The sequence below is a fragment of the Balaenoptera acutorostrata genome, chromosome 1, assembly GCF_949987535.1.
Source record: "Balaenoptera acutorostrata chromosome 1, mBalAcu1.1, whole genome shotgun sequence".
Taxonomy (NCBI): Eukaryota; Metazoa; Chordata; class Mammalia; order Artiodactyla; family Balaenopteridae; genus Balaenoptera; species Balaenoptera acutorostrata.
Window position 1 is genome coordinate 186,682,311 of NC_080064.1, and position 23,668 is coordinate 186,705,978.

Sequence of the window (23,668 nt, forward strand, 5' to 3'; positions counted from 1 at the left end):
TTTAAAAATCATCTTTTATTCAAGAGAAAAGATTTGTCTAGAGAAACCTTTTTGTTTTGATTTTCTTGTATTTAATTAGATTAGCTCTGCTAGTGTAAATGTTAATGTAGGAAACTGTAAGCATTTCCTAAATTTTAAAATAAAATGCATGGGGTTCAAACATCTGCTCTTTTAGGAGCAAAATAAGAACAAATGTATCTTCTATTTTTTAAATATTGTATATATGTGATATGGAATCTAATTTTTTCCCTCAATACCTAAACAACTATCCCTGAATACTTTTTAAAGCCATTCTTCATTTCCTTATGATTTTTTTAATGAGTTCACTTCAATGACAAGACTTGTAACTATTTTAGCAATTGCTTTTAGAATACCGTGTGTTCCTCTAAATACCTTGCAAAATAACGCAACATTAGCAGTATAATTTCTTCATAAACAACCACTAATTTGATTTGTTAAATTGATTGATTTCTGACTCTCAACCTATAATTTCATTCAAGTATAATAAATCCTATTCGACTTTTGTAGGGGGTTTATACCATATGTTATGAATTTGATTTGTTGATCTTTGAATCAGGAGTCCGTACCTGTACTTTTGGTTAGATGGGTCTATAGAATCCTTTTACTGGTTTGATTCTGTTGCTGTTTCTTCATTCTTCATTATTTTAGCTCTCCTACTGTACATTTTGATGTTGAAGGCTTCAAAAATTTTATAAATTTTAAAACAAAATTGATGGAATTTACCTATTCCGTGAAATTTGGAAGAAATGAGAGTATACTTTTTTAAAGTAGTAACTTAAGGGTATTTTCAATTTCTTCCAAAGTTTTTTTTTTTTTTAATTTTTCATCTTAACCACTTTATTTATTTATTTATCTATTTATTTATGGCTGTGTTGGGTCCCCGTTTCTGTGCGAGGGCTTTAGTTGCGGCAAGCAGGGGCCACTCTTCATCACGGTGCGCGGGCCTCTCACTGTCGTGGCCTCTCGTTGCGGAACACAGGCTCCAGACGCGCAGGCTCAGTAGTTGTGGCTCACGGGCCCAGTTGCTCCGCGGCATGCGGGATCCTCCTAGACCAGGCAGGGCTCGAACCCGCATCCCCTGCATTGGCAGGAAAACTCTCAACCACTGTGCCACCAGGGAAGCCCTAAAGTTTTTTTTTTTAAATACACGTTTTTTCATTGAGATAATTCTTGATAATAGGAGGCAAATATTTAATTTTTCTCTTGAAATAAATGTGGTTAAGTTGAAAAGAAAAGTTGTTAATATACGTTTGATCACTTCTAATTTTAAAAAAAATAACATAAAAAGGTAATGCTTGAAAGAGCAGTAGTCGTGGGCATTTAGTCCAGAGAGCAGAATTTACCTTGTTTTACCTGGAAGAGCGCAAGTATATGGACCCAGATTATTCCACAGGAATATAGATAAAAAGCATGAAATACATTTTAAAAACTAAAGTTGTTTTTGATGTATTTGTGTGAAAACAAAGGAAGAGCATAAAAAATGTACTTGTCATGGTCACTTTTGGAAGATGTTACATCAGATACAGATAAGCACAAAGAGAGAGTGAGGAATAAAAGCCTCACCTGGCTGAGAGTGGAGAAGGGCCTCACAGTGTAAGGACAACCTCATGCTACATATGCCTGCTATTGTCAGCGCATGGCCCTCTGCATAAAGGATATTATTATTAATGAGACTCCAAGTCTCAATAAGAAAGTAAAATGCTGCTAGCCTCCAAACAGAATAATTGGCTTATCAGGCAATAAACTGTGTGCCTTTTATAACATGTGCAATTATATTATCACTCTATAAGTTTTAAAATTTGTTACATTTAAAACTAAAATAATTTCAAATTTTAAATAAAATCAGTATCTTAGAGAAATAAGTTTCAATATACACCACCATACATGTGTGTGTGTGTGTGTGTGTGTGTGTGTGTGTGTATACAATGCTATACATATTTATGTTGTCTAAATGCTTCCCTCAGACAACCTAGCATTCTTCTCGTATTTGTAATTAAATTTTCTCTATATTAGTTTGGGCTTTTCACCTCTGACATTAGGATACACAAATAAATAGTAAAAGAAAAATATTATAACAGTGTTATTTTAATAAAGTTTATTAAGAACTTTTCAGGTAAAATAAATCACTGAAAAATTTCACCTTCAAAATCAAGGATAAATGGTAAAGATAACTTCCTCATTACCTTAAAAACTCTGCTTTCCATTATTACAAATAAATTTCATTTCCTAGAATATTTTATTGGGAGCATAAACTCCCCAATATATGAGCTTTATTGGCATGTAAATAGTGAAGATTATTGATGTTAATGTCACATGAAGTTATTAAGCAAAGGAACAAAAGCACCGGCAGCCTTCAGGGCCTTCTAAATCTTACAAGATCATGCAAATGATGACACAGAGGTGATAGAGACAGATACTAACATTATTTGGAAAACAGTTTTCATTTATAGTATCATGAACCAGCTATTAAGGTGTTGATGGGCCTAGATATTATTTTCCACTGGGGTCCACATCTTTGCATGTGAAAAAAAAGTGAGTGAGGGGGCTGGAGAGAAAGCACTATTATTATTCTTGGATAATTTAGTGAGAGAAATGCAAAGTGGACCAGAGAATCATAATAACACATAATAACACACACAATTATTATAACACATAATAACACACATAATAAATATCTTCTGTTGTATACTTTCTCTATAATTATAAATTACTTGATTTAAAGTCAGATGTGATTATTAAATATAGCTTAATATTTGTTATCTTTTAGCAGGTTATATAAATCGCCTCTATTAAGTTTTCTGTTTTGTTTCAACATATTGTTCTTCTAATAGGAATTTGTCTTCTGCAAATCCAAGAATTTCACTATAGAAATTTAAAGGCATTCCAGGTTTAGCTGATCTATCAAACATGCACATAAAATTGGAGGAAAGGAGATGTGCAATCAATGTCAAGCATCAAGGATACTGGTAAGGGTCACATTGACATATTTTATGTTCAGCTTGTGAGCAAAGATGCCAGTAAATTCTGACAGGAAGCAGCAGTACTTTTGCTAAATTGCTATAATAAATTGTTAAGCTCTTTTAAAAGCTGGGAAGTATTGTGGGTGGGGGGATGTGTAATCCTGAACTTTATGACTCGTGAAAATTAGCTATAAATTTAGGGAACGAAAGGAACAGCAAGAGCAAGGGGTGTCGTGTTGTTTTTTGGTTTTTTTTTTACAAACTACACTTGGAAAGTATTTAATCTTCATTTATAAGTCCTTTAAAATATCATTTAATTAGTTAGTATACATTCTGATAAAGGGCAGCAGTGAAGTCAAAATATTTTTTATGTGAGATAATATATTTCAATGCATATAGTTTAATTTTTTTCTTTTCATTTCGAGCCATCTCTAAATTGTGAAATAAAGGAGTAAGTGAATAATATAAATATAAATGTTCTTATAATTAAAGCGTACAATGAATACCACTGTAAAAGGTAGAATATAACCTTAAGTTTGTCTCTCTCTGTATATAGAGACCCTTGTAAGAAAAGATAATATATCCATATGTATTTGAATTTTAGTTTGTAAAGTAGGGTCTACTATGTCTCAACACATATTTTATTAATTATTTGTGTTATGCCATGCTGAAGGGATGCATCAGGTTAATTGACTATGTATGAGTCATTAATTTACCACATGTAATTAATAATAGAATTAAAGGATATGGTATTTATAGATAAGGAAACTAAGTACTAAGGAAATTAACTGACTCTCCTAATACCAAATTACATATTCTCAGAGCATAATACCCATTTTTCAACTCAGAATTTTATTCTCACATTTTAAATGTCAATTTGAATAATTTAAATAATATTTTTAAATTCTATACTTTAATATAATCCTTTAATAATTTAAAAAGTAGTGCTGTAAACATTTTATATAATTTAATGTTTAAAGGTCTGGGACTAAGAACTAACTGGAAAATGAAACTGTGAGGAAAATCAGTTGATCGTGGTATGCTAAAATCAAAGGGGAATGGTGTCTTTGAAAGAGTGTAGGATCAACTGCTTTAAATCCTACTGTTAGGTCAAGCAAGAGGAGAATGGATTCCGTACTTAGTCTATGGATGTCATTGCGATTTTGAAGAATGAAGTTTTGATTGAAGAGTATGGAAAATATTGAAACTGACTAAAGAGGATCGTGGGAAAAGCGGAAGTTGAAACTGAGTCTAGACAATCCTTTGGATGACTTTTTTCTGAAGAGGGAACTAGGCAGAAACACAATTAGGGTTGAAATGGATTTTTTTGTACGTAATGGGAGAAATTAAACTGCACACATTTAAAGTACATTTGTTTCAAAATAAGGTACTCCAGGAAAGCAAAACCATAATCAAGAAAAGGAATATATGCATCACCCCAAGCGTATCCTCATGACTCAATGATCCCTTCCTCTTACTTCTCCCAGACTCTCTCTCACATCCCCAGGCAACCATTGTTCTGCTTTCTGTTGCTAAAAATTTTGGGGGATTTCCTACAATTTTATATAATGGAATCATACCATATGTATTCTTTTTTTTTTTTTTTTTTTTTTTGCTCTGGCCTCCTTCATTCAGCTTAATTATTTGCCATTCATCAACGCTGTAGAAATCAATAGTTCATTCCATTGTATTGCTGGGTAGGGATATATGACAGCTTGTTTGTCCTTCTATAAATTGATGTTTGTTTGGGTTCTTTTCAGTTTTTGACTATTACAAATAAAACTGCTATGGACTTTCTTGTACCTGGACTTGTGCTTTCTTTCCTCATGTTTATGAAATGCCTAGAAGTGGGATAACTGGTGAATCATAAGGTAGGTATATGATTAACTTTTTTAGAAACTGCCAAGATGTTTTCCAAAGTAGTTGTACCATTTTACATATTCACAAGCAATGTATTAGAGTTCCAGTTATTCTATATAGTAGACATCACCTGGTATGATCAGCCTTTTAAATTTCACCCATTATAATATATGGCTAGCAAGATCTCATTGTGGTTTTAATTTGAATTTCCCTAAAGACAAATTATATTGTGCATCTTTTCATGTGATTATCTGCTCACTGTGGCAGGCAGACTCTGAGATAGCCGCAGTTATCCCCACATCTTGTTATATTTCATGCCTTTGTGTAAAATCTCCCTCCTTTTTTTTTTTTTTTTTTAAAGAGCAGGTGATATACAAGCTGACTTTTTTTATTTATTTATTTATTTATTTATTTATTTAAACACTATTTTATTTATTTATGGCTGTGTTGGGTCTTCGTTTCTGTGTGAGGGCTTTCTCTAGTTGCGGCAAGTGGGGGCCACTCTTCATCGCGGTGCGCGGGCCTCTCACTATCGCGGCCTCTCTTGTTGTGGAGCACAGGCTCCAGACGCGCAGGCTCAGTAATTGTGGCTCACGGGCCTAGTTGCTCCGCGGCATGTTGGATCCTACCAGACCAGGGCTCGAACCCGTGTCCCCTGCATTGGCAGGCAGATTCTCAACCACTGTGCCACCAGGGAAGCCCCCCCTTTTATTTTTTTTAGCATGGAGGTGATTTTGTGACTTAATTCTAATCAACAGAATACAGAAGCTCATATGACAAAGAGCTGAGGGTAGCCTCTGGCCAACAACCAGCAAAGAAAGGAGTCCATCAGTTTGACAACTGCAGGAAACTGAATCCTGCTAGCAACCACTTAAATTTGGAAGTAGATCTTTCACCCAGTAAGTCTTACAAGAGACCCCAGCCCTGGACAATAGCTTGACTGCAGTCTAGTGAGAGACTCTGAAGCAGAGGGCCCAGCTAAGCCATTGCTTATATTCCCAACCCACAGGTACTGTGAGATAATAAAGGTATTTTGTTTAAACTGCCAAGTGTGTCAACATTACTATGCAACAACAGATAATAATGCACAATTTCTGTTATTTTCTTGGGTGAAAAGTTTGTTCTAATCTTTTGCCCATTTTTTAATTGAATTGTTTTTTGCGTGTGTTTCGACAGTACATTATTCATTCTTTTTATTTATTTATTTATTTGGTTGTGCTGGGTCTTAGTTGTGGTACATGGGCTCCTTAGTTGCGGCATGCGAACTCTTAGTTGCACCACGCATGTGGGATCTAGTTCCCTGACCAAGGATCAAACCCGGACCCCCTACATTGCGAGTGAGGAGTCCTACCCACTGCACCACCAGGGAAGTCCCCATTATTCATTCTTGATACAAACCCTTTATCAGATATTTCCTTTGCATATAATTTCTCCCAGCCTAAGGCTTGTCTTTTCATTATTTTCATAGTGACTTCCAGAAAAAAGATATTTTTTAACTTTTATGATGTCTAATGTGTCCATTTTTTATTTTATGAATCATGATTTTGTGGCTCTACTGACTGATGATCGACCAAAGATTACACTGTAATTACTTAGGGATGAATTTCAAGACCCATATTGTCAGAATATACCCTGTACTCACTGAATTCAAATTTAGCAATACAGATTCCTTGTGAGTGTCTGCATTAAAAATAAATGTTTGTAATACCAGAAACCATAAAATTCCTAGAAGAAAACATATGTGGTAAGTTCCTTGACACTGGTATCGGCAATGATTTTTTGAATCTGATTCCAAAAGCAAAGGCAACAAAAGCCAAAGTAAACAAGTGGGACCACATCAAATTAAAAAGCTTCTGCACAGGAAAGGAAATCATCAACAAAATGAAGAGGCAACCTATTGACTGGGAAACAGTATTTGCAAATCATATAGCTGACAAGGGGTTAAATACAAAATACATTTAAAAAATAAAAACTCATACAATGGAATAGCAGAAAACAAACAACCTGATTAAAAAATTAGCAGGTTATCTGAATAGGTATTTTTCCAACGAAGACATACAGACAGCTAACAGGCACATGAAAAGATGCTCAACATCACTAACAACCAGAGAAATGCAAATCAAAACCACAATGAGATATCACCTCACACCTGTTAAATGGCTATTATAAAAAAAGGTAAGAAATTTTGTGGAGGTTGTGGAGAAAAGGAAACTCTTGTGCACTGTTGGTGGGAATGTAAATTGGTGCAGCTACTGTAGAAAACACTGTAGAGGTTCTTAAAAAATTAAAAATAGAATTATCATATGATACAGCAATTCCACTTTGAGGTATTTATGTGAAGAAAATGAAAACACTAATTTGAAAAGCTATGTACACCCCAATGCTCATAGCAACATTATTCACAATAGCCAAGATATGGACACACACAACTGGAGTGTCCATCAATAGATGAATGGATAAAGAAGATGAGGTGTGTGTATATGTACACACACGCACACAATGAAATACTAGTTAACCATAAAAATGAGTGACATCCTGCCATTTGTGATTACATGGATGGACCTTAAGGGCATTATGCTAAGTGAAATAAATCTGACAGATAAAGACAAATACCATATGATCTCACTTATATGTGGAATCTAAACAAACAAATAAACAAACAACAACAACAAAACAAGCTCACAGATAGAGATAACAGTTTGATAGTTGCTGGGGTGGAGCTGGAAGTAGGAGGTAGGTGGGCAAACTTGGTGAAGGGAGTCAAAAGGTACAAACTTCCAGCTATAAAATAAATAAGTCATGGGGGTGGCAAGTACAGCATGGGGAATATAGTTAATAATACTCTATTGTGTATTTAAAAGTTGCTAAGAGAATAAATCTTAAAGTCCTCAAAAAAAAAAAAAAACAAAGAAAAGAAGATTTCTATAACTATGCATGGTGACAAATGTTAACTAGACTTGTTGTGAACATGTTGCAATATATACAAATATCAAATCATTATGTTGTACACCTGAAGCTAACACAGTGTTATATGTCAATTATACCTCAATAAAAATTAATAAATAATAAAATAAAATGTTTGTTGATTAATTTTTTAACTGTTTGGATGGAAGAAAAGAGACTATGCTAAGTGCTTTAACCTTATGTTTCTATATATTTTATTACAATTTTAGCAAAAACATCCATTGTAGATAACACTGGGTAGGTAAAAACAAGTTTAGTTTTTAGTCTTGACTAGAAAATAATTTATGAATTATGCCCTAAAATTTTTATGCAAAATATTTTGAAATATCTGAATGAAATTTTTCTTTGATAAGATCTAGATCACCAAAAATCTAACCCACAGGTAATGTGATTTCAGCCTCAGATTTATGTAATTATGAGTAATTTTTAGTATATTATTAATTAAATAATACCATTTACATCATCTTTAAGGATCAAAATGTAAACTATTCTACCTTGATTAATTTTCTAACTGACAGGTAATACAGTGTTTCCCACAAGTAGATATTATTCATGAATCTGACTTTATTAAACTTTAGCCTACAAAAATGCAGTTTTGAAATAAAGAATTATTTTTAAAAATCATATAATGGAACTGTGTTCAGAAAATAATGTAGTTCCAAATGTACTAGTTAATCCTTTACAAAAGTAATTGGGTTTTTTGTGGGTACTTTCCTTAAAATGGTAGATTAAAAATTAAGAAGTTGATTTCATGTAATTACAGGTAAGATCTGACATGTCATTAACACACCCAGAGGAGTTTATGACTAAAAATGTGCATACGTTTTTAGCTATGTAATGAGCAAATTTTCAGATGAGAGTCTAAGCAAACTGCAAATAAACCTGTCATATATTTTTCTACCAAAAAGAAAAAAGTATTTGTACTTGAAAGGTCAAGAGCAATGCTAGCTAACAGTGTTGCTCCGGAGATCACTTTATTCTTCAATTGTTTTTTTGTAGCATGTAACCCTGAAGCTCTAACCTTAGCTGGATGAACAATGAGTGGAAATGGCACCAAAGCAGCTGATCTATAGCTAGGAAGTGGCCTAATTATTTTCTTGTAACTACTTGATTATAAAAAGACCCTATAATAGAGAATGACTATTTAAAAAAAAAAAATCCATTCGTAAAGGAGTTCAAATCTCAAACAGGGAAGAAAGAAGATGATGCGAGAAAGTAGAAGTGAAGAGAAGAAAGTTAGCTGAAACCATGACTCATCAAAGTCCATGAAATAAACAGAAATGTAAGGAGAACTTTGAAGGGCTGTGGGCTGAATCCACTGAATTGTGGGATGCTAGGGGAAGCAACTGCAGTCTTGCGTCTGGAGGTTTGCTAAAGATACATCTTTTTTTTTTTCTCGATGATCTTCAAGCTCCTGAGAAACACCATCATGTTTTATGTCTGGCTAAATAGTGATTCAAACTGTTCAAAGTGAGAAAAATTTCTGTTCATTTACTTTCCTGTATATTCTTTGAAGAACTCTAAAAATTAAAGTCATCTGAGGATGTGTCTTCACTGCAACCCCCCAAATTCCAAGTGACTTAGCCAGCCACCTCATTAATTTTCATTAGAGAGTTCAGAAAAGTTTACTTATTTAGGACATTTGCCATGTTAAATTTAGACAAAAAGCAGGCAACAAAAATGGCTGTGCTGCCAGGCCACTAATCATAATTTCTAGGATCAGTCGACTATACTCCTTACTTTTACTGCCTAAGGGGGACCCAGGACGTGCAGATTGCGGAAAAACGTGCTGCATGGGTGCCTCAGTGCAGACAAGGCATTCATCCATTTCTGACACCCCATCACCTTTGTGTTCTATAGTTATTTTCCTTTGTGTTCTATAGTTATTTTCCTTTGTGTTCTATAGTTATTTTATTTTATTTTTTTCACTGTTTCAGTTTTAAAAGATCTTCAGTCTTTTTCAGAGAGATTCCCATCTGTTTAATTTTAAAAATCACTAACTGTAGTTGTCTTATAGTTAAAGCAAAGTCTACTCAAATTATTTTTGAATTCATACGTTGGGGGATATATCTTTTAACTTGACAATGAGCACTTAAAAAAATCCTCGGAAAAAGAAGTTGTATTTCTCAAGTTTTTTTAACAACAGCAGTAGTGACCACACTAACACGGCTGCTCCTTTGAGCTATTACCTTTTGCCAACCTCTCTGCACTCGGTGCCAAGGGCTTTATCAACATTGTCTTACTTAATCTACACAAACGTCTTTGAAGCTCAGCATTATTACCGATATTTTACAGATGATGAATCTGAAACTTAGAGCAGGTAAATAGTGTGTTCGGTGCAGTACAATTATTAAATGGCAGTGCTATCATTGAGCCCAGACTGGTTTGACCTCCAAACTCATGCTCCTAACCACCTCATTATCCTGACTTCATGCTTTGTGAAGCATGATATGTTATGATGTATGCGTTCCTTCGGTTGGCTAATTCAAAATTATATGGAGTAGGTCTTCCTAGAGTTATCAGCATTTTACAGATAATAAAATCAAGACATAGAGATTACACTAAAAACACAAAATTATTTGTTGAACCATATCAAAGAGTTTAAGAAAAACTTTTGATTACTGTGGTTTGCCATTAGCTTTACGTGATTTTTTTTTCCTTTGTGCATAATGTTATCTACTAAGATATATTCTAGGGTAAAAAATGAGGGACAACGACAAAGTTTCGAGATAAAAAGGCAAACCATCGCTTTGACATTGATTAAAAACAATAAGAGTAATTGGGAAACTTCTGTGAATTATTTGGTCTATTTAGATACCAATGATTTTTGGTTTAGATTTTTTTCCCCAGTACTTACACGTGGCCACATGCGGCTATTTATTGTACATTTACCTTAATTACAATGAAATAAAATTTTAAATTCAGTTATTCAGTCACACCAGTCATATTTCAAGTCCTCAAAAGCCACGTGTGGGTAATGGTTAGCATATTTCAGAACACAAATAAAGAACATTTTCAGCATCAGAAAAATCTGTACTGCAAAATATTGGTCTAGACACTTAAGCATACGTAGAAATGCCAAATTGGGTTAAGATGTTATCAAAAGCTAATCCTCAGACTTGGTGTTAGACAAATACATATGTTATCAATGTGCTGCTTACAAAAATATAAATCTAAATTTTTGTATTCGGTGATTTGAGCTTTAGTTTTGACTGAAAATGGAAAAGAGTCACATTTCTAATTTGTTTACTAAAGATTTTTAAATGCTAGATTTACATAATTATGTAAGATCTGTTTGCAGGTAGAAAACTATAGTAGCAATCCTTTAAGAATTTTTTTTTCCAAAAACATGGTATCAAATAATGTCTATACAATACATCATTTAAGCTTTACAATAAAGTAGTTTTATCCTCAAATGTTAAAAAATAAATAATAAACAATTGAGGCTTAGGAAAATGCCCAGCACCCAGTTGATAACCGGTGGGTCTAGATGCAGGGAATTAGACTCAGATCTTAAATATACTAAATATACTCTGAGCTACAAAAGTACATTTATAGTAACACTAATCTAAAATACAAAAGAAAGACAAAGAGAATGCTGCTCAGTAAGTTTGCAGCTTAGCGATATAACCAAATTAATATAGAATTATTTTCAATATTAATAATTATAAAGAATTAGTGATTAACACCGGAAAAAAAAAATGCCTGACAAATAAATTAAAATTTAGTCCTTTTGGAACTTTAATAAATAACCAGCTAAACTAATGTGGAAAAAAATTGACACAAAACATCAAAAATGAAAATGGAGATGTAAAATCAGGTTCAGAAGAAATTAGAAAAATCACAATGTTATATATTTTTTAATTCTAAATATACTGGAAAACCTGGATAGCTAATTTTTCAAAAAAAAGATTAACAAATATATTACTATAGAAGCCACATAAAAATGTCATGAATCCTGAAAACTTCTGCAGAAAAATTAACCTAGATAGTGTCAAAGTGAACTATTTTTCACTTCAAAAAAATAATTGAAAAGCTATTTTAACTTTTCTAGGAAAGTTTCTAAAATCTTTAATCAAGTCAGCATAAAATAAATAACAAAATTTGTCAGAGAAAGCATAAGAAAACAAAGTGCTTCCTAAAAATTAAATTGCTTCTGATATAGTTTAGCCTCAATATACCAATAAAATATTCTATATAAAATATTTACAAATATAATTTATTAAAAATAAATAACAGAAAAATCCCACTAAGCATCACTCAATGAAATTTATTCCAAGAATGCAAGTGCTTAAATATTGAGAAATATATATAGTAATAAAACTTACATGTGAAAACGGATAAATTATTATTATATCACTAGACTATGAATAGAGGTTTGAGAAAATTTTCTTCAATACTATATTTTAAACAATCATTCTTAATGAAAAGGAGACAAAACTCAATGTGGAGTATCTTTTCACATGATACGTATATATAGATACATATTTATATATATATATATCAATAGCTATACATATTTTTCCTTATCTGTATCAATAAATAATATATGTGTATGCATGTGCATGTGTGTGCACGTGTGCATGTGTGTGTGTGTGTGTGTGTGTGTGAAACCCGTAGCCATCATCCTTAATATTGAAAGATGCACTAGAATATCATTAAATATAGAGGTAAGAATGATGCGGCAGATTGTATTGTCATCAAAATATTTGCTCACCCTTCTTTTCAGGCCCCTCCCTACACACTTGGCCAAATAACTTGCTTTGACTAATGATACGTGAGTGGAAATAATTGTGCCATTTCCAGGAAGAATATAGTTTTTAGAATTATCCTATAGCTGTTACTCTAATGTTCTCACTGCCATGAGCCCAATTTTAGCCAGCTTTCAGCCTGGGAAACAGCAGACACAGAGAGCATTCTCAGCTACACCGAGATGGACATGAGTATAAGAAGTAAGCAGGTAGACCACAGATGTTTTGTCGTTTGTTACCACAGCATAACTTACACTAAATTGATTGATATGGATGTCTAATATCTCTATTTGACATTGTTCTAGAAGTTGTGGACACTGCAATTAGATAAGAAAAGAAATGAGAGTAATGAGGTACAAATGTAAAAATAGGGAGGCAATGTTTTCATTATTTACAAAAAATACGTACTAAAAAATCAACAAAGAATGGTGAAAATGAAAATATTTTAGAAACAATTAAGGAATTCAGAAATGTGGCTACATAAAAATGTAGGAAATTTTTGAAAAAAACATGAGAAATTAAGTTTCTCTTCTTTTGCTAGGACTTGTTTAGTCACATTTTTCAAGGAGGAGGAAGAGAGTAGTAAAAGCTCTGTAACACTTATCACAGGACTAAGATTTTCTTTCTCATGGGAATAAAATGTTGACAATTTCTTCACTTCCATAAAAATTCCACCTGACCTTTGGGTATGCTTTGCAGGATTTTACATTTGCTTCACATATGCCTGAAAAGCTTCAGTTAAAATAAAATCTTGAACTGCCCAGTATTTTGCTTATCCATATTTACTATTGCCAATAAAGAATACAGATGAACTTGAATACTGAAATGTCAAACAAAGTGATATAAGACTGGATCACAACACTGCCAATCATCTCTGATCTAGGTAGGATAAATCAGCCACTTTGTAACAGGTAAAATCTTCCATGCTACTCCCTACGAAGAATGGGAAGCATACAGTGTCCATGAATTACTTTCAGGCCTACAGGCATATGTAGGAGCCATTTCTATGAAATCAGGAAACTCAGGGAGAGGAGTCTTTGATCTCCTTCACTTGGCCACCCATCCATACAGTCATCTGCATCTCTCTTTTCCCCTGCCCTGGTTTTGAAGGTATAGCTGGGTAACTCTGCTTTTTAAGCAGAAAGCCAACAAAGTGCCACCAAAAATGGCCTTCGTAATCACTGACCTCTTCCAAATTAGTGTCTTCTATCCCAGGTACCTCCTTATACAGCTTAGGCAAGGATGGCGCTGTTGATAGGTGGTTCTCTGAGTTGAGTCCTCAGAATAAACCCTGGAGGACGGATGCTAACGATAACTTTCACTTTATTTCTAAATTTAGAATATGAAGCATTCAGCCTTTCCCTCCCCCAAAAATGAGCATTAGCTTTAACTTCAGGACTATTGGTAGAACCTCAACTCTTTCCTATTCCACTTGTATATATAATACTTTAATTAAATTTTTAAAAATTTGTTTTAAAAAGATGCTTTGTGATTTCGAACTGAACACAGCATGGAAAGTAAAAAGCCATTTTTTATGGTGTTTCCTAAATGTATCAGAAACCAGATCCTGGTATGAAAAAATTCAATAAAAAAACCATTTCTGAGTATTTCTTTTGTAGGATTAAATTGCTTTTCATAACCATACTCCTTAGGTAATGCATTTAAGTGTGATTGTGGTTGTTTTAATAATTATTTCATGGTAAGAATTCATAACTATAGCTAGCTATAACTGCCTATAAACATATGGCCATTCAGAAGCTTTTGCTTAAATATAAATCACAGTCCAAAGCATTGCACTACATAATTATCTGGTCACATACATTTGAGAACACATGATTTTCAGTAGATGAAGGCATACTCTTAGTATCCATGTAGCATAATTTTTTTAATGTGCTTAGAAAAGCTATTTGTTGTCTGCATTTTGGTTTAAAAAACCTGAACACTGCTAATTTCCATTTGCTTTTAAAATGGCTTTCAATGCAAGCTGTAAATGAAGAGCTTTTCGATATTCTGGTTAAAATGTAATATTAAGATAACCATAGCAATAAAGAACAAGAGTTGCAGTGTATTAACTGAGATGAATTCAAGATTTTGTTGCTTAAAAATTGAGGTATCTTTATATTTCTTAGCTATTTGTGATCTTTTTTATATCTTCATGTATTTGAGGTTGTTTGTTGGATGGGAAATTTTCAAAATTAAAAAAAAAAAAGCAAACTCAAAAATACAAAATAAAAGTCATCATTAACAACAACAAAGGTGAATACAAATCTTTCAGTTAGTCAGATCTAGACTTATTAAAAATAGCATTCCAACCAAATATCACAGTTTTTAAACTTTTAACTTTTATTACTTTAAAAGTCTTACAAAACTTTACATCTTCCTGAGTTTAAGATTACTGAATAATACAAAGACACAGTGCTAAAATTAGAGTAAAATATTAAATTTGGAATGGATGTTGCATTTCAATAAGTTTAACCTTTAAATAAATTTGTGAAGTAACTAATGTAAACTCCATATCTAGAAAGTGGCATAAAAGTCTAGGAAAAAGGTTTTTAAGTTTTACTAATTTGGTAATCAAGATGTTAATTTGAAGGAAGCAAGCAAATGCACATTAATATATCATTAATATAAGCATACACATAATCTGACTTATTACTGTTGATGTTAACATTGGTTACCTGACTGAGGTAGTGTTTGTTAGATTTCTACACTATAAGTTGACTCTTTTATTCCTCTTGACACTTGGTATTCTTTAGCAGAAAGTCCCCAACTGCATTCATACTCAAACAGTAGGGAGTTATGCCCTACTTCTTTGAGGGTAGAGTATGTACAAAAATATATGGAATTTTTTCTGAACAAACGATGTATTCTTTTCCTCCATATACTTATTTATTAAATGATTTATTTATATCAATATGGAGTCATGGACTTGGGACATTTTAGGCTTGGAGGTATGATCTAAAACTACTTTATTTTGTTGCTAAAGTTATTCCAGCTTTGTCTATAGTTCATTGGGTGTTCTATGCCTCCATATTTTTAATCTGCCAGAAATATGAGGTTCCAGGCTCATCCTGTATAGTTCCTGACTTAGTACTATAATCAATCATTGCTCCAAGGAGCTGGAGTTACTTTGTTGGAAAATGATATTAGAAACCTAGATCTGGGTAAAAAGTATGATTTTTGCTACCAGAGTATAGTCGCTCCTAGGATCTCTCAGTGGACAGAGCAAGGGGGTACATGTGCACATTAACTCATGTATAAACACACACACACACGTATATATGGTAACCATCTGCATTTATGCAAATCAATTAGGTAAATGGTGAGGGTCAGGATTGCTGGATCGTATGATAAAACCATGTATAACATTGTAAGAAGCTTCCAAACTGTCTTCAACGTGGTTATACCATTTTGTATTCCCACCAGCAATGAATGAGAGTTCCTGTAGTTCTGCATTCTCACCAGTAATTGGTAGTGTCAGTTTTTTGGGTATCAGCCTTTTTAATAGGTACATAGTGGTATCTCACTGTAGTAATTAATTTGCATTTCCATGATGACAAATGATGTTGAGCGTCTTTCCTATGTTTATTTACCATGTGTACATCTTCTTTGGTAAAGTGTCTGTTCATATCTTTTGCCTAGTTTTAATTGGGTTAGTTGTTTCCTTCATGTTAGACTTAAAACTTCTTTGTATATTTTGGATCCAAATTCTTTATCAGGTATGTGTTTCGCAAATATTATCTCCTGTTCTGTGACTTGTCTTTTTTATTCTCTTAACACGTCTTTTGAGCAGTGGAAGGTTTTCATTTTAGTGAAGTCCAAATTACCTATGGTTTCTTTCATGGATATTGTTCTAAAGTTTTATCTAAAAACTCATCCCTCTGAAGGGGTGTGGGGTTCTTGAATCTTAACCATGAAAACCTGATACGATTCCTGGAGGCTAACCCCATGAAAGTAAGGTAACTCCCCCAAGACTGCAGCTAAGGAATTTCTAACTTGCAAGCTGGTTCACACAGCCTCCAGGAATTTGTCAGTTACCTTCTGTGTTCCTACCACGATGGCATCAGCAGCTTCTGCTCTAGAAAAGCAGAACTTTCCTGTGACTCTCTAAATTCGACCATCTCTCCAGATTTTATGGTGGTTTCCCTTGCCTCACTTACCTGATGGGTACAGGAAAAGCCATTGATTTTCATTTTGTTGAGATTTTTGTTGTTGTAAGAACCTAAGAGACACTTTCCAGGTTCTTTACGTGTCTGGGCTGAAACCAAAAGTCAGTAGAATTTTTTGTATATAAGTTATATCTCAGCAAATTTTATTTAAAAAGAAATTAAGATATTTTAAAATATTACTCATCTGTATAATATATACCATTGCAGAAATATCTTACATGGAAAGCTAATACATATTAAATCATTTATGAATAGGGATTCTGCTTCTAACTTGCCACCAAATCTCCATAATATGCTTGGTCAATTTATAAAATACATCATAAAATGCATGAATGTCATATTTAATTTATTCCTTTTGTCAGGGGATTCCTTTTTGATTGATCATCTTAACAATTACCTCAAAATACCAACTGTTGCATAAATATTTAATAAATGAATAAACACACACACCAAGTGTAAATTTATTATGAACACAGTTAATCAAATTTTCAGAATTCATCTGTCAACGGTGTCAACATTGGTAAATAGAACAAAACTCAAAAAAAAACACCTTTTTGTGATGATAGCCCTGAAGGTTGATAGCAAATCTGGCTGAGTTACTAATGTGCAAAGGCAAACTTTCTTCTCCTTTCAGTGAATTCTTTAAACAATTATGAACTTTTAAACTTCTGCTATAACTCATAGAATATCCAACAAATTATGTGTGTGTTAGGAAGAAAATATTTTTCAGTCATATGTTGTGTAGATTTTATGATATTTGCTGAGCAAAGGGGTCAAGGATGCATACCAGTAAGATTATACAATGAAGATGAACATAGGTTTTTTGAAGGAAAAACTTAAAGGGGAGAAATGACACAGCTACTGTTTCTTTCACTCATATTTAAATAGCATGGACTGTACATAGCTGTCAGTAGGTACAATAGTCAAGATTCTAGCAGTGATGGGCCTTTCCTGTCTTGCATAACACTAAGAACACTCCAAGAGAAAGTGACCCCCACTCTCAATCTATACAAGAAATTTTTCAATTGTTCTGTAGGCCCAAGAACCACAGCAGGGAGTTTGCAGAAGATGGCTAACAAGCGTAAACTCCTTTGTGATTGATAATTATTTTTGATTGGTGCATATAGTTCTATTCTTGGACAGATTTTAGCATTTGTCATAGAGATTTTAAACAGGAAGCAGTAGCTCTAGCCTTGTGCCCAGAGCCATAGTGTAGAGGCATGGAGTTCGGCCTGGGAGTCCTCCTCTATGCCCTGTGGGTGATCCTGGGGTGCAGGTTGGTCCAGTGATTTGTTGGCACATTTACAACCACCTGCCTCCTAGGAGAAAACCTGTCCCTGGTGGACCTCATTCAGCATCCCAGGCCTGCCTTTGAGTCTCTGGAGAAGGATCTGCATGAGGTCCTGCTTGGGAGTCACTAGCTCGAGGCTCATGGTCTCCTAGTGATGCCCACTAAGGACCCAGGGGAGCAGAACAAGCTGCTGTAACGGTGGGGTCAGGGACCAAGTCTAGGGACGTCCAAGGCTGAAGTTCTCAGAAGCCAAGAGCCAGGATAGGAAGAAAAATCTGAGTGAGAAGCTACTAAAGAGGGTACCATATAGTTTTACTTATAAGAATTTATAAACTGAAAGAAACTTTCCTAAACTAAGCTGTCAGTATCAATTTAAAATGTTTAAAAATTCAATCAACCATGCTGTAAAATAAGACTGAGCTATCTTTCCATTGTCTCTATAGGAAATTACAAAGTTTCTGTTACGTGAAGAGGCAAAAGAGTATTCATTTAAAAAATAGAGGAAAAATTATTATAGAGTCATTTCAGACAGTTAATTAAAATAATAATAGTTGAGCAATAATACACTAATATGCATAAAACAGATAACTAATAAGAACCTGCTCTGTAAAAATAAATAAATAAAATAAAATTCAAAAAAGAATAGTTGAACAAACTGTATTTTTATATACAACTGTATATTTTTGTTATTGAATACCTCCACAATTCTCCATAAATTTGTGAATTTATGATCTCAAATTCTCTCCAAACCTGGAATTAGCCTTTTAGGTAAAGGATAATTTATAATTGAATTTCTCAGTGTGTATAATATGCCTTTATCTATAGGATTTACTAATGGCATAATGGAGATCAGTTTTTAAAAAATAGAGTTGAATTATTATAATAAATAGTTTTACACACAACATGTAACTAAACTAATAACTTACTTTAAAAGAATATTTGAATATTTACAGCCAGTTATTCTCCAAGAATATTTTGGGAACAGCAGAGGGAAGTATTAAGTATTTAATAGAAAGAGTTTGAAACAAGAGTGAAATGGATCTGTCAATTGAGGTTTGCAGTCAGCAGAATGAAGAAATGGGCTGCGGAATGGTGTTTATGCTAATGGTTTTACTGATCAATATCTAGAACCTTCAGTTTTAAGACTTTAGGAAGAGCTGTCATTGCTGCATTTGGTAATAATAAAGATGATTGCAATCCACCCTCAAATATATGGATAGAAATCATAAAAAGAAGCTGTATCTATACCTGCACGGATTTATCCATTAAAAAAAGCTAAACATAAGAAGCTTTCCTGGTTAAAAATTAGTCATTTAGAAACAAATAAAAATTTCAGTTACTATAGTTAGGGGAATGGCCTGTTTTCTAGCTATCGGAATTCTTGTTCTAGGACCTTCTGATCATCCTCTAGAAGTCTCAAAACATCTTTCTGAAGCATCTACCTCTTGATTTACAGCCCTGGGTAATCTCAAGAAATCATTAGCCTTATAAATTGCTCAAAGTTCACATTAAGAAATAAATCTTTTTCCATAGATTCTGCAAAAGGCTTTGCTTCATTCCAGTAATTTTGGCAAAATATTGGCTGCCTGGTTTATGTGTTAATGAGAATTTCTCCATGCTGCTGCTCTAACCTAAAAGCTCCAATCTACTTACCTGTCCGTGTTCTCTATTCCTGATGCTTTATCCCTGCCTCTAGCTTTGACAGCAAGATTCACTTCCTGATTAGCTTCCAAGTTCAAAATTCATTACTTCTTTTCAGTGCCAAGGTATATTGAGAATAACACTTTTAAATGTCACACAGTCACTAGAAGCTCAGAGAATCATTATCAAACATTTTACTATCCAATATCTAATAGACTTTACAATGTACCTAAAGTACAAAGAAAACATTAAAGGAAAGTGAAAATAAGTGCATACATATTATGTAGAATTGCTAAGAGACTATATAGTGTACCATGCAAATTCTTACATGTAAACTCATTTAGCTTTGGCATTCCTATTGAAAAGTTATGGTTAAGACCATTTAACCAAAGAAGAAATCAAGGCCCAAAATGGATAATCCAGCTTTCTTAATAACACTTTGCTTGTATGTGGTATATTTGGCTTGTAAAACTAGTAGAGCTGCACACTCTAAGCCATGTCCTTAATACATGCCATCACTGCCTTTTAAATCTAACATGGTACAGAGTTTTATATGATTGACTCATTTTAAAATTTACTCCTACTTATTGTACACATTAATTGTGCATCTACTATGTGCTCAATAGTAGGTTGCAATAAGTTTCTAGCTCGTAAAAGCATTCACTGGGGCTGCCGTTTTGAGAATAGACAAATATAGAAGCAAAGATATCCATTAGCAGATGATTACAGTCCAGGGAGGAGAAAATGAGGCTAGGTGGTAAGATTAAACTTTGGTGGTGGTGAGATATAGTCAAATACTATGTATAAATATAAATATAAGTATAAATGTATATATATATATATGATGATGATTTCAGAAGAGGTCCGAGATAGAAATACATATTTGGAAATCATCAGCTTGCAAAATAATTCTATATATCATTTTTTGGTGTATCCCATGGTAAGATGAAGATAAATATAAAATAAAATCTCGTACTATAGTACTCTTGTGATATTACAATAATGCATTTGAATTATGACATCAGAAACGATGCATGTAAAATCCATTACATAGTTAATTAAAAAGTCATAATTTAAAAATCTTTGGTGAGTACTATTTTTCAATCATTTGTCCACTCACTCTGACTGAATTATAGCTTTGTTATTTCATTGCCTATTGTTAATAGTTACAATATGTTAAACTGATGACATAGTACTATTTCTTTTATATGGCAACCTACATTTTAACCATAAAATCTTAAATAGAAAGTGTAAAAAAAATAAGGCATTAATACAACTATTTTTTTAAATCTTTTAATGAAAATAGTTTTCATCTACTGAATGTAACCATACACTAATCGGAAAATAAGAACTGAGTTTATCAGTTATAGTTATCAAAAATAGCAAAATTACTACATGGGCTTTTTCTACTAACACACATGAAAAACTTTATTCTAGCCTTTTTCTTTTTTTAAACTTTTATTTTAAATTGAGGTATAATTTACAATGTTCTGTTAGTTTCAAGTGTACAGCAAAGTGAGTCAGTTATACATATATATGTATATACGTGTGTGTATATATGTGCATATATATATATATATATTCTTTTTCAGGTTTTTTTCCATTAAAGGTTATTACAAGATATTGAATATAGTTCCCTGTGCAATACAGTAGGTCCTTGTTGTTTACATATTTTATATATAGTATTGTGTATATGTTAATCCCAAACTTCTAATTTATCTGCCCCTCCCCCATTCCGCTATCTCCTTTGGTAACCATAAGTTTGTTTTCTATGTCTGTGAGTCTATTTCTGTTTTGTAAATAAGTTCATTTGTATCATTTTTTTTTAGATTCCACAGATAAGTGATATCATGTGATACTTGTCTTTCTCTGTCTGACTTACTTCACTTAATATGAGAATCTCTAGGTCCATCCGTGTTGCTGCAAATGGCAATATTTCATTCTTCTTTATTCTAGCCTTTTTCTAATAAAAAATAGTTCTAGGTTTTGTGACAACATGAATTGGAGAGGACTAGAGTTATTTAATCAGTGATTTTGAAATCAAAACTTGTCAAGACCCTGAAAAAGCATTAACAAGTAATGATGCCCTGAGCCATTCTGCAGTCAGACCACATATTATGCTGTGCCACCGCCGCAGAACGATGTGATGAAGTAAGAACTGCCTAGTTCACTCCTTCAGCCCGTCCAGTTCCCATAGCTACGATAAGGTGCCTCAGACTAACCAGTGTCCTGTATGAAACGTATAGAGGATGCCCATCAGGGAAACTGCCTGATATGCCTAAGCAGTCCTGAAACCAGATTTTTTTTAGGAAAATCACATTATTTATGAAAAAATTCATCAAACTGTTGATTTTACTATCTGCAGCACTACTGGAGATTATTTACTTCAGAGTATTAACTTGAATAAAAATGTTCCCTGTAGTACTTTTTATGCACTACAAATATTACATATATTGTCATACATTGCATTACGTTACATTATGTTATGTCATGTTGTATTGTGTCATTATATGTTATATGCTGTATCACACTATATTATACTGTATTATATTATAATTAGATGCATAGGATTAATGCTATCATTACTTAAATTATGGGCTTTTTCAAAACATTAAATTTCTATCAATTATATTTACTTATACTGTTGAATTCTGTCAATTACATCATAGGCAAGAGCTCCATTTATTAAGTAAACAAATGTATAAGTAAAAGTTAGGTCTTATTGAACAGTTGATTTGACATCAATACAGCTATTAAATATGTAGGGCTCTGATAAGTTCATGTATCCATCTAAATAAAAAGGATACGTCTCCCATTTGAAAGACACCTTGTCAGAGAACAGTACTGGAAATGGCACAGTCAAGTTTTATTTTGGTAACTATTATAGAAAATATAAAGTTTCTATATGCCCAAGCCTGAAACAGAATTACATATTATTTAGTTTAGATACATTACTTTTAATAATGCTCCATGTGATACCTCTTCTGAGTTGTATAGCTGAATATTTCTGTTCCAGTGTAGTAAATATTGATAATGGAGATTCTCTCAGAAGGCCCAGTTTCTTCCTCCTTTCCTAGACCTTTGATACCTCAATGTCCCAAGTGTCCATCAGCAAAACTGAAAATACAGCTAGCTCTCCTTTTGTATAATCCTTCTATCATTGGAACACATGGCTATGCAGAGAATCGTTGACCAAAAAAGTGAGTAAACTACCGACTCCTATTTTTATAGTTGTAATTGATTCAGTTTATAGTATAAAAATAATCTGAGTAGTTTGTGTTCAGTTCATTTGTCTATTAGATTCATGCCGTACTAGAAATTTCATGCCGTTCTAGAAATCTAGGTTTGTTACCTTTCAAAGTAAGGCAGAAGCAGTTCAATCACATAATGGAATATCCATATATTCAGGAAGGTGATTTAGAAAATGTAATATGAAAAATCTCTCAACTGCGTTACTCTTATTGTGGTTATTTTTTTCTTTAAGAATACTTAGAAATGTACTATGTAGGGATAGCCTACTTATCCTTACCCAATCTGGTGGGGAAAAAAATGCTGTGTAAAATTTAGAAACGAGTATTTTCTGTAAAATAGCAACTTAAAGAGGTTTCACATTCCTCTTTGAAGCCATTAAAAGGAATATCTGGACTTCTAATGCAAAATTAAATTTATCTTACATGGTACAGTAGCACAAAATTTAATTAAGGAAATAAAGATATTCATAAAACTTTAAAAATTATCTTTCAATTTCTGTCACTATTTTTGGAAAAGAAAATTATGTGTAGTGTTTTTTAGTAACTTCATTCACAAAAGTACACTATCTTTATAAGAAAATGCTATGCTTGGGAAAGCCATTTTAAATTGAAGTATTTACATTGTGTGATAGTGATGGTAAACTCTATTTACATGGGTTTACACCCTAATTAACCCTAACTGGTAATATTTAAGCAGACTACTTGTTAAATGAAACATTATGATTATGTACTTTCACTAAAATAAATACACCTGATATTC

General features: G+C 33.0%; 1 non-coding gene across 1 annotated transcript; it reads right to left on the minus strand.

Moving 5' to 3' along the window:
- Positions 1 to 9,731: 9,731 nt before the first annotated feature.
- Positions 9,732 to 9,810, minus strand: LOC114239018 (small nucleolar RNA SNORD79). The gene has a single exon (XR_003624221.1). It is a non-coding gene; the product is annotated as a small nucleolar RNA SNORD79 (small nucleolar RNA).
- Between the last annotated feature and the right edge of the window lie 13,858 nt (positions 9,811 to 23,668).